The sequence below is a fragment of the Arabidopsis thaliana genome, chromosome 5 (assembly GCF_000001735.4).
Source record: "Arabidopsis thaliana chromosome 5, partial sequence".
Classification (NCBI taxonomy): Eukaryota; Viridiplantae; Streptophyta; class Magnoliopsida; order Brassicales; family Brassicaceae; genus Arabidopsis; species Arabidopsis thaliana.
In genome coordinates, this window is record NC_003076.8 from 12323382 (window position 1) to 12336635 (window position 13254).

The 13254-nt window shown below is 38.0% G+C and overlaps 3 pseudogenes across 3 annotated transcripts in view; 2 read left to right on the forward strand and 1 right to left on the reverse strand.

The window, feature by feature from the left end:
* Positions 1 to 3499: 3499 nt before the first annotated feature.
* On the forward strand, positions 3500 to 6295 carry AT5G32678 (annotated as a pseudogene; the record flags this gene model as incomplete). The annotated part of the gene is made up of 1 exon: positions 3500 to 6295.
* A 2606-nt stretch (positions 6296 to 8901) lies between these two features.
* Positions 8902 to 13254, forward strand: part of AT5G32690 — a 58519-nt pseudogene continuing 54166 nt past the window's right edge. Inside the window, exon 1 of the transcript in view lies at positions 8902 to 9243. The remainder of the gene's footprint in view (positions 9244 to 13254) is intronic.
* On the reverse strand, positions 9504 to 12176 carry AT5G32702 (annotated as a pseudogene; the record flags this gene model as incomplete). The annotated part of the gene is made up of 1 exon: positions 9504 to 12176.

Consider the following 13254-nt stretch of genomic DNA (forward strand, 5'->3'; position numbering starts at 1 on the left):
AAGTACTAGATAACAAAGCAATAAATGCTTAAAAGAACACCAAAGGAAGGTTAAACTAAGGATAGATTGAAGATACAACACAACAAAGAAAACCAAAAAAGATAAAAAAGAAAAGAACGATCTCGGAAGCTTCCTATGTAACTGCATCCACCGCAACCCAAAGGGTTACAAACTCTGCGATAAGGGCAAAGAACACCATCAACCGGGAGGAAAATCCTTTCAATACCGGAGACGATTGATCATCCAAACCACTCCAAACAAGAGGGACTTTTGGGAAGAGAATTTGGCGGCAGGTACCAAGATGAGAAGTCTCAACCCTAAACAGAGACTGCACTTCCCACGCCACATCTTCAAAACAATAGATGCCAATGCTAATAATCGGGACAAAGCCCTTAACAACATAAAAGGTTAGCACAAGTCTAACACAAACCTCAATACAAGGTAAACATGAGTCACCATTGAAGTGATCCAAGAGATTCAAACGCCATTCCAGATCCATGCCAAATTCGAAGACATATGACGAACTGAAAGCATTAGGATTTGAAACAATCGATAACAAGTTCTTTGCAACGCTACCACTCAAACCAAGTGGAATTTTTGGGAGAAAGACATATTCCATAAAGGAGAAATCAACCAGAGTCAACGGAGGAATAGACATAAAAGAAGGCATTCCAATCTGCCACAAAGGAAGAAAGACCATCTTCATATAATCAATACCCGAAATGGAACCAGGGAAGAAACTGAAATAAGCAGTAGGAGATCGCACAAGCGCAAGAGACCTGCCAACCAAAGACATATGAATACAGTCCACGGAACATGACAAAAGCATAACCTGGCAATATGAAAGAGGAAGAGAACTTGAGGTGAATACAACCAAACAAGTCCCGTTACACTCTACTGCCTGGGTAGCAATAGTGGGAGCAACCATGGTGAAGAACAGCTTGAGAATAGCGTCTGGTTCTCTTAGCCGGTTGGGGAGTGGAGGCTGGGAAGGAGAAAAAGCTTTGTCAGAGGAGAATGAGATCAAAAAAGTGGAAAGATGCGGCTGAGAATGAGATACGTCGAAGAAAATGTAGATATGAGGAGGAGGATCTGGTGGGTTCAGTGGGTCTAGCGGTTCTGGCGGAGACTCCGGTGGCAACAACGAAAGGAGCCTCAAACGAGGTAAGTGACCGAAGAGATCGGGAAATGATGGAAGGAGCTTGAAATCGACCAGAAGAAGAAAGTCATCTCAGGAGAAACTCACCTGGAAATAACAACATCGCCGGAAGGAGGCCACCTGAGAGATCACCTAAGAAGCAAGTGCCAGTCAGTGACGGAGATCGCCGGAGGAGCAACATCGGTGAGGAAAACACATCTCGACAGTGGCTTGCGGCTCCTTGGCTTATGTGCCCTAGAATTGTTTGATTTACTTTTATTTGTAATGCTTTATGTTGATTATATATCCTTCTTAAGAGGCTAACTATCCAACAACTGGTGATATTGTAGCTAATGTTGTATATGGGAACGAAAGAGACAAATGATGCTATTGCATCTTCTTATAAATGATTTACATGTATGTTTCTCTTCTTAATTACTTGGGTTTGTTTGTTTTTAAGCTTCTTAATAATACCTTAAATTGTTATTTCTATGCTCAATATTTAAGCTTCTTAAGTCATGGGTCGAAGAGTGAACATATATATTCCTCCGCATTTTCATATTTTAGTTCTTAAAAAGTTATGGCTCGCTATAAATTTATTTAGTTAATATATATGGTTTACAAGCTAATTCATTAATTTCATATACAATTTTTTTTTAAAAATAAGATTTTTTACCTTGCGCAAAACTTGATCTTGTATAATAAACCTCCTCGTGGATTGCCTTAGGAGGCTTATTGAAATTTTTTCTAGATACTTAGATTGAGAAGACCATTGTCTTGCGACAATATGTTATCTTTCACCGCCCTTCCTAATCAATAACTGAAATTTTGTTTGATGTAAGAAATTCTTTGATCATTTTCTTGACATGCTAGTGTGTTCTCCTTTGTCACGTATTTGATCATATCAGTTTACAAACGCCAAAAAAGATAAATTCAACAATAGATGTTCTTTCTACTAAACTGCATATGAAGAAACATTAACATTCGGTTAAATGAATTTAAAAGAAAATTTTGCCTTTTCGCAATAATTTGATGAGAAATCAATATTTCAATCATAAAAATGGGAAAGTGATAACTAATTAAAGCAAAAAGAAATGTGGTGCAAAAAAGTGATAACTAATTAAAGAATGAGACATGGGCATGCATAATCATGATCTTTAGTAAATTCATTCAAAAACAAAGATGGGATAGGTTTGTTTTGAAATGTGCAAAAGAGAAGATGATTATAGTAACATTTTCTAATATATTTTGTTTAGTGTGTAATTATACAACTCACTGGATAATTTTATTGACTTCACCTCTCCTTCGATCCATGATTACTTATCCTCTACCACACTGAACTCATATATTGGAATTTTTCCTCTAAATGAGAAAAATAACATGAAACAACATTTGAATCATTTTAATCTTGTTTGAAACAGAAATATAAACAATGATACATAGCTTGTAGAACAATGGGGAGTTTTTGGAAATCAAAACTTTGTATGGAATTAGATATGAGAAACTGATATGTCTATAATTTGCATGATTTAGACATTCATTCTTCACCACTTTGTCATGGTTTTCATCCACATTTCATCTCATTAAGAGTCATTTTAGTGAGTTTTGCATACATAGGACAATTTTGCATTAGGATTGCATGTGCATTGCATATTTGGTTGTTTCCAAGTACTTTTGATGCTTTTGGAGCGGGTCTTGGCTTTAACAAGTTGATTCGATATTGCCTACTTAGTTAGAGATCGCTAAGTGTGATTAGGTCAGTATCTAGCTCTGCTTGAGGATTCCTTGCATGATAGTGAAGTAATCTGTTGTTGATTTTGTTGTCTAGGGATAGCTTCTGTGAAGTTTTGTCAACCGCCTGAATAGATTAAGGAGACCACACTATTCGACTACCCTATCCTTAGGAATCGTTTATCCATTTGACTGCCTGTTATCATTTCTGCTTAGTTACTCATCTGCCTGTCATTGCTATTTTGCTTTTAGTTTTATTTCATTTATGTTATTGCACCATTACGACTGTTAGAACCCAACAACTTCCTGCTTGGCTTGACTTAGTGCATTCTGATCATATCTCATCTTTTTGCATCACACCGGATTGGATTGACAACCTAAAATACTACAACGACACGATTAGTGTTTTATGAATTAATTGACTAAAATCCTATTATCAATCTGACGTTGTTGCCAGTCTGGTGTTTGTTTGCTCTATTTCAGATAATTAGAAACGTTAAGATCAAATTTGTTTTCGTTACACAAGTTACTATTATTCTGTATTTTCTGTCTTTGTATTTCAGGTTCCCAGCAACAGTTTTACATACTCATCTCTGATAGGTCTGCTAAAGCCGAGCTATTACCCGTTGCATGCATACACGGTCCCAAGGGAATCAGAACGTCCTTCTCAACGATAACATCGACCGTATTGCTCGCCAACTGAGAGAACAAACAGCAACAAACACAATGGCTGACGTTGTAGATGAGCAAGAGTAACCTAACAACATTAGTGCTAGTGACTTCCCTCACAACCACAACCAGCGTCATGGCATTGTTCCACCTCCAGTACAAAACAACAACTTTGAGATCAAAAGCAGTCTTATTGCAATGGTTCAGGGGAACAAGTTTCATGGCCTGCCAATGGAGGATCCGCTCAATCATCTTGACGAGTTTTAAAAGCTTTGCGGCCTTACTAAAATCAATGGAGTTAGTGAAGATGGTTTCAAGCTTTGCTTGTTCCCATTCTCAGTTGGAGATAACGCCCATCTGTGTGAAAAGACGCTGCTCCAGAACTCAATCACAACCTAGGATGACTGCAAAAAAACCTTTCCTGGAAAAATTCTTCTCCAACTCCAAAACTGCACGACTCCGGAATGAGATATCCGGATTCACTCAAAAGCAAAATAAAAGCTTCTTAGAAGCTTGGGAGCGCTTTAAGGGTTATCAAACCAAGCTTCTCCTCTCAACACACTTTACATAGGCGTCCTGTCTAAAATAAAGATGCTGCTTGATACTGCTTTTAATGGGCATTTCCTGAACAAGGATGTCGAAGAAGGATGGGAGCTAGTTGAAAATTTGGCTCAGTCCTATGGCAATTATAACAAGGATTATGACAGAAGCATCAGTACCAGTTCTGACCTGATGACAAGCACCGCCGAGAGATTAAAGCTCTCAATTATAAAATTGACAAACTCCTCCAAGTGCAGCAGAAGCATGTTCACTTTGCCTCTGAAGATGAAGTATTCCAAATCCAAGAGGGGGAGAATGATCAGTGTGCTGAAATCAGTTTTATGTTCAGAACCAAGGTGGCTACAACAAGGGGTACAACAATTACAGACCCAACTCAAATCTGTCATACAGAAGCACCAATGTCGCCAACCCTCAGGACCAAGTTTACGCTCAGCAGCAACAGCAGCAGAACCAACCCAAACCGTTTGTTCCTTACAACCACAGCTAAGGGTTTGATCCAAAGCAGCAATTTCAAGGAGGATATCACCAACAACAACCACCACCTGGTTTCCAATCACAGCAACATCAAGCACCCGCGCCTCAGGAATCAGACATCAAGACTATACTCCAGCAGATCATGCAAGGCCAAGCCACGAGAGCAATGGAAGCCGCTAAGAAGCTGGCTGACTTAAACAATAAATTTGACAGACAGTTCGCTGAAATAAATAGAAGGTTCGAATCATTGAACACAAGGGTACGATATCTGGACGGCATAACCACTTCACCAACAATTACTAACAATCCAGGACATCTTCCAGGAAAAGCAATCCAGAACCTTAAGGAGTATGCCATAGCCCATGCCATCAACATCCGACATGATCGAGAGCTGCCAACTCAACATGTCCCCGCATCAATCACTGAGGACAGTGAAATTCAAGAAGGGGAGGCTTCCACTCAGATTGAAGTCTCTGTTGCTGAGATCGACTACTCAGCTCAACCTTTCTATCAAGCTCAGTCTGCCTTGGAAGAGAAGGCCTCTATAATCAAGAGAATGGTAAAACGATTCAAGCCAGCTCCATCACCTTCACTTGCTCTTCCATGGACGTTCAGGAAAGCTTGGAAAAACAAATATGAATCTCTTGCAGAAAAACAACTTGATGAGATGGAAGCTGTGATGCCCTTAATAGAAATCCTCAAGTAGATTCCAGACCCTCACAAAGATGTGAGAAACTTGATATTTGAAAGGCTCAACATATATCAGGATTCAGATGATGAAGATGATGCCATACCTCTTCAAGCTACTAGTGAGAGGATTATTCAAGAGAAGCTCGAAGATCCTGGATCTTTCACTATGCCATGTTCCATTAGGCAATTGACTTTTAGCAATTGACTTTCAGCAGTTTCCTATTTGATCTAGGAGCCTGTATTAGTTTAATGCCACTCTCTGTGGCAAGGAAGCTGGGATTTGTTCAGTAAAAGCCTTGTGACATCCCCTTGATCCTTGCTGATAGAACTTCAAGGAGACCTTTCAGCATTCTAATGGATGTGCCACTAATGATAAATGGACTAGAGGTGCCTACTGATGTTTTTTTGCTTGAGATGGATAAAGAGTCTAAGGATCCTCTGATCTTAGGAAGACCTTTCTTGGCCTCTATGGAAGCAGTAATAGATGTCAGATATGGTAAGATTGATCTCAACCTTGGGAGGCACGTCAAGTTACAGTTTGAAATCAACAAATCTCCAACAAGGTCAACAAAAGAGGGAAAGACCTTAGAGGTTCAGAAAGCAGTTCCAGGAGAAGGTCTTGAGGCCACAAGAGCGAAAGAGCAATTTCTGGTGCAAACTGAGCCTTCGACCTCTACTACTCGGTCGAGTATACCATCAGTGCTTGATTGGCTGGAACCAAAAAAGAGGACTGATCTCCAAAACAGAACCATTCAGAAGTTGAACTTCACAGCTGAAAAACTTAGAGACAACCTAAGTCGAATGCAAAAGGAGATTTAACCCCAGCTTAACACTGACACGATTTCAAGAAAGGAGATTACCTCGAATTGGTCAGAAGGGAAAGATTATCCTCCAGAGGAGGAAGCAACTTACTTTGAGGAAAGAGGAATTGAATACTCGGCTGTGCAACTGTCAAGGGAGGATGCTGAGTATGATGATGAGATCTGTAAAGAGGAGGACTTCTCAAGTTCCCTCTATCACATTTTCTCCACCTAATAAGTGTGAGGAGTCAAGCTAGAGACTTTAAACAATCTCACTTGGGAGGAAGTCCCATGACTATCCCTATATATACTTTTTATTTACTTGTTACCTTTGATTTGTTTTTGTTGTGTCTTTGATTGTAAGGAAATGAATAATAGCTGAAGTGAACATTAGGGATGTGATCGAGTGGTGAAATGAAAAAAATTCAAATTTTTTGCTGGAATACTCGATCACAACATGAGAGTAAAAGCTCAGGAGTGCGATTTAGCAGTTTTGGGATAACAACTTTCTCAACACAAATGACAAACCACTAGATCGCATGGAGGACTGAAAGTGTCTACAGAACTTCATGTATTCAGCTTTGGTTGAAGAGTTTGGTAAGCCTCACCTTCTCCCCTCTTTAATTTTTCTCCATGGAAGTGAGCTTTATGATCTTTAATGGTGGATTTCTTTTCAGGAAGAATTAGAACTTGATCTATACCTTGTTAGAAAGCTCTCTTCAATACGAATTCAACCCCGCTAAGAACTCATCAAACGAAAGTCAGAAATGATTAGAATCTGATTAGTAAATATTTTGATTTTGTTGATGCATAGTTAAATTGGGATTTATATACACCGGTTCTTAAAGTTTTGAAACTGGTTTTGGAATGGCCTGTCTATGTAGAACACTCTTAATTTGTACCGGTTCGAATTTCTAATTGGTTGAGTACTGATTTTAAATGGATACCAATTTGTACCGGTTTGGATAATTTTAGATCGGTTTTATAAACTCGGATACTTGAATACAATTTGCCTTGCAATTATCTTTCAGATGGTATATAGTACGCATTTTTCTGATCCAAGGTTGAATTTAGGTGAATTAATTGGTGATTTGGGATGTGTATAGAACTGTCGTTAACACTTGTTTGGTCAGAAAAATCCTTGCCAGGTGAGTTCTAACTCCCTTATTAGTTATTATACATTTTTATAATATTTCTGGAGTATTATCGATAATGAATTATTTGTATGTTTGAATTCTACAAATTTATTCTTTGTTTAATTATTATTCTGAATATGATTCTGATGAAATATGTTATTCTTTTAAGACAAATATCAGCATGTTATTCTAATTTAGCTAGCTCTATTGAGCCATCTATGGCGGCTGGCATCGCCAACAAATGTATTCTCTATTATGTTTGGCTGTTAGTGGTATTGAGGTCGGTTAAAGTCGTGGACCGTACTTCCTTATCACCTCCTGAGGGGCCATCATCCCTATCGAGTATACAATTATGTAAATATTATGTTAGTAAATGGTTTGTGTCAACCATTGTTGGGGTTGTACCATTCCGACATTACATTGCTGAATACCTGGTCGTTCTTACGTTATTATTCTGTTCTGATATTATTATTCTGCCTAATGAAAACAGAATAAAGTTTATGTTATTATTACGTTATTATAAGTTCTTATGTGCTTACGTTATCTAAATTAATTAAATTAAAATTTATGTTTGTTAGTACACACATGTGAACATTATTCTATGCGGGATATGACCGTGTTGGTACTTGTTTGTAGTTTCATTGGGCAATTTTTTGCTCACATAAGTTATGATTCCGTGCAAAGGGCATTGACGAGGAGCAAGGTGCATTGACGAGGAGCAAGGTGCATCTGACGTTAAAATTATTTTGTTTTTAAGATCTGGACTTTATACGAGACTTCAACTTTATATTTGATGGAAATATTATTATTTTTATTATATATTTATTTAGTAATGATTCAAAATCTCTTTTGAATTTTCGAGACGTTACACTCCTTTTTTTCGTGGTTTTCTCTCTCTCTTCTTCTCCCTTTCTCTCTTTATTCTGTTATTAATATTACTACCTCTTTCATCACATTTCCATGTGAGACCTCACTTCTTATGTTTTCTCGTATCCTCTAGAGATGCCAAGTGACCATGTCTTAGCTGTTTCTCTCTTTCCATTGGTCGGGGTTGATCGATAATTAGCAACAGTGACTCAAAATGAAACAATGCCAAACAACGGCAAGGACACAACAACGTCGGATTGACCATCTTATCCTCGTGAACACAAGCTAGTATCATGACAACGACACACTTGCTTTGGTTATTTTGGTAGCTACGACATCTGCAAGGTTTTGGATGCTTGTGAGTCGTGAATTGTGATGTTCTGTTTGTTGTTAACGTGAGAACAACAAAAGAAAAAATTTATTTGATACTAGTGTTGAAGCATGTTTGTTATTTTATTCTTTATGGATATGCTCCAATTTTATTAAATAACAATATTGTTGCTAGATTTTTGATACTTTTAAAATTTATTAAATTATTCTTTATTATAAATTCTATCAAGCATATATCATAAAATCCAAAACAAATAGTATTGGTTACACTTATTTCTCCTATATATAGCATTGGTGATCATTTCACTTCTCAAAATGAAAACAACGATCATCTCTTGAAACCTTGAAGGAAAACCATAATCATCCTTCGTAACTTTTTTTTTTTTTGTCAAAACCTTATTAAGTTTCTCTGATCCATTTTTATACAATAATCTACATTACAGTTTCTCTTTATCCATATTAAAGATTTCTTTGTGTATTTTTTTACTTTCTTTTTTTCTTTAGAATGGAATAAGAAGATTATCCAGGAGAGACATCAAAAAAGAAAAAGAAAGGCCCATAAGAATGTCATGAGTTAACAGCTATATTAGTTGATGCTATTAAACGAGGCTGGCGTGACAGAAACAGTACCATTAGCAAAACTACGGTAGAGAAAAAAAGACTACATGTTCTAAATAAAAAAGCTTTCATGTAATAAGACTTACACAAATTATTTAAATCGAATGAAGTCTATGAAAAAGGGTTATTTTGTGTATTCTATACTTTTCGCTTTAGTTCTTGTTTTGGATGGGGTCCAATCAAAAAACAATTTACAGCTTCAAATGATGTGTGGGCAGCCTATTTGATGGTAACTCTCTTTTGGTTAACTTTTCCAAATTTAGATATTTTTAGTCATTATTGTAAGAATGTAAAACTCCGTCGAGAACTCTATTCATGAGACAATGCTTATATCTTTACAAAAGGATTGGTCTCCAAGACTCTATGCCGATTCTCCAAGTCTATACATATTTGATATTGTCGATATATAGAAATATTCTATATTTTTATATTCTAAGATATTATTTCGTATCTGAATGATATTATCTAATACTCCCCCTAATTCTAAGTGGGAGATGGTCGGACGCTTAGACTGGTTCTAAAATCAACAAACAAGGATGATGGGAGACCCTTAGTGAACACATCATCAAACTATTGTGCAGACGGGACATGAAGAACACGAACATGACCAATTGCAACATTCTTACGAAGAAAATGTATATCAATTTCCATGTGTTTGGTTCGTTGATGTTGAACTCGATTTGATGATAGGTAAATGGCAGAAATGTTATCACAATAATCAATGGTTGCACGAGGTAGCAGGATCTTCATCTCCAATAATAGAGTTTGCAGCCATGTAGTCTCTGAGACGGCGTTGGCGACTCCTCTATATTCAGCTTCAGCACTTGAGCGAGAGATGGTAACTTGTCGCTTGGAAGACCATGAGATAAGGTTGTCTCCAAGAAAAACACAATAACCAGAAGTCGAACGTCTCGTAAAGGGAAAACCGACCCAGTCAGCATCAGAGTAAGCAATTAGACCACTAGTCGTGGAGCGATAAATATGAAGACCATGTTTGATGGTGCCTTTAAGGTATCACAGAATACGGTTCAGTGCCAGAAATTGAGAGTCACGCGGATAATGCATGAATAGGCATATCTGATGAACAGAGCGCAATATTAGGACGGATGAATGTTAGATATTGTAGTGCACCTGCCAAGCTGCGATAAAGAGTTGGATCAGAGACTGGTGAACTGTTATCAGGTGCAAGCTTTGTTCCCGTGTCTGTGGGGGTGAGACATGGGTTGCATTCAATCATATTTGGGCGATGAAGGATGTCAGCAATGTAATTTTGTTGATGAAGAAACAGCCCGTGAACATCACGCTGAACTGAGATACCAAGGAAGTGATGAAGCTGTCCAATGTCGGTCATTTCAAATTTGAAGCTGAGGTGAGAGATGACACGTTGAAGAAGAGATGTGGTAGTGGCAGTGAGCGCAATATCGTCAATGTATAAGAGGAGATAGGCAATATCTGACCCGTGGCATAGAATGAATAATGATGCATGGGAGGAGTTTTGTTTGAAATCAATGGTTTTAGTGTATGTTGCGAACCTGTTAAACCATGCACGAGGAGCTTGCTTAAGATTGTAGAGAGAGCGCTGGAGAAGACAAGCATGGTCAAGTTTAGATGCATCGACAAACCCTGATGGTTGATGCATGTAAAAAGTTACAAGATCGCCATGTAGAGAGGCGTTTTTTACGTCAAGTTGATGCAAGGGCCAATCACGGGACGTCGCAACGCTGACAACAGTATGAATAGTGGCGGTTTCACAACAGGACTGAACGTCTCATCGCAGTCAATTCCCGGTTATTGAGATTTCCCATTAGCCAAAAAGCGGACCTTGTATCTAGATAGAGTGCCATCAGCTTTAAACTTGTTCCTGAATAACCACATAGGAGGAATAATGTTAGTAGCAACAGGTCCTCGTACAAGTTTCCACGTTCCACGTTTAATAAAAGCATCATACTCCTCTTTCATAGCCGGATCCCAATTTGGATCTTTAGCCGCCTGAATGTGAGACATAGGAGAAATTGTGGTGTCATTATGAAGACATATTCGAACATGTGGTTTAACAATACCAGTTTTACGTCGAGTTTGCATGGAATGAGGAGGGAGAGGAGGTGGAGTTGGAATTTGAGGAGCAGGAGGATTGTAGATAGAATATTTTGTGGAGGAAGAAGGTTAAGAGAATGAGAAATTGGTGATGGTGGAATTAAAATAGGAAGAGAAACATAACTTACAAATGGTGTTTATGAAGTGGAAAATGGAAAGGAAGCTTCATCAAATGTGACATGGCAAGAGAGTATGATTTTCATTGTAATCATGTCGAGACATCAAAATCCTCAATGATCAGTTGGGTAACCAATAAATGTGCATGGAATAAAGCGTGGAGCTAGTTTATGTGGCGTCGATGGCAGTAGGTTGGAGTAACACAAACACCCAAATGTTTTGAGATGATGATAGGATGGTGGAGTCTTGAACAGCTTTGTACGTGGAACATCATTGTTGATTGCAAACGATGGTAATAGATTGAGAGTGTGGACTGCATCATTGAGAGCTTCCACCCAATACCTGAGAGGCATAGAAGCTTGAAGTAGAAACGTACAAATCAGGTTGTTGATGGTACAGCATTCTTTCAGCACGACCATTTTGCTGAGAGGTGTACTGACATGAGAAGTGGAAAATAGTCCCATCGAATGCCAATTGTTCTTTGAAAGAACGGTTATCATACTCTCCACCATTGTCACATTCTAAAGCCTTGATTTTGCAGTGAAATTGTGTCTGCACATAGTTAGAAAAGTGAAGATATTTGGCAAATGTATCGCTTTCGTGATGAAGAGGATATACGCAGACATAATGAGAAAATTGATCAATAAAAATAAGATAGTATTTGATTCCACTAGAACTTAAAACTGGAGATGTCCAAATGTCATAATGAATAATTTCAAACGGGTGAGAAACACTGCTTGTAGAAGTATAAAACGGAAGCCTAAGATGTTGACCCAATTGACTTTCTTAACACAATGTTGTCAAGATAGTCTCATTGCAAGAAATTGAAAGAGATGAAAGAATGCAATGAAGAACTTGATCATTTGGGTGTCCCAGTCTTCGATGCCAAAGAGTGCTAGTTGAATTTGAAGCAGCCAGAGAGAGAGGAGATTGATTTGAAGCTGTTGGAGTGAAAGAGTTGATGCATGTTTTATTTCACCTCACGCTTTTACTTGAAAGACCACACGACTACTGCAAGTGCACAATATATCGGAGTAGTATTTGAGGATCGAATCCACTAGGAGTGTAGCTACAGGGAAGAATTCAAGTTAGGCAACCTGGATCAAGACAAACGAAAGAGTGGGGGTTGTTGTATGCAGTGAAAATAAGTAAAGAATACAATAAAAGTAAGAAAGCTATAAAAGGAAACTAAGAAAAGGCAATAAAAATAAATGTCAATAAGAAGAGCGGTGTAAAACATGTAAAACAAAATGCTAGGTCAGTGGGGGTTTTCTCCGGGCGTCATGGTTCAATCAATAAGGTATAGATTCCAAATTCAGGTGATAACATGGTTAGGTTTGTTTACTTCCAAATTCTTGAACATACAAAACTCTATCAAGACCAGCTAACCCTAACAGTTAGTAGGTGAAAGCCGGGTATTATCACTAATATCTTACGTACTCAGTTGTCCTATCAGTTAGTAGATGCTAACATGGTTTCAAAATACAAGATCAAAGCATTAAGTTCAAATTTGATTCTAGTCCATAAGTCCCTATCACTCGGTGGGTGTGCAACGGTTATATTTTTTTATTTAGTTGAGCTAGTTCAAGCATTCAAACAAGATTTTGCCAAAGAATGAAATACCTAAGGTCAAGTACTAGGTGGCGTTCCGGACATATAAGCATTAAGATTCAACTCAACTAGAAATAATAGTGTAAACGATCAAACAAAACCATAGAAACCGCCAACCTAAATCAGATCTAAATTCCCCATGAATACCCTTTGAAACCCCCCTAAAACCTAACTATAGATCTACTGACACATACTCAAAGAACACAACATCATATGAATAAGAACTTGCATAAAAGAGAGTATGACTATAGAAAAGGGTTTAGAGATCTTCTCTGGAAATCCAAAGCTTGATAAATATTCTTCATTTTACAAGTAAAGAATAGAGAATTGAAGAGAAAAGAGAGATCTAAAGAAGAACAAGAAGAGGACGACTTTTGGGGCGGTGAGAGGCGCAGGAGGCAGCCTTTTTTCGTGGGTG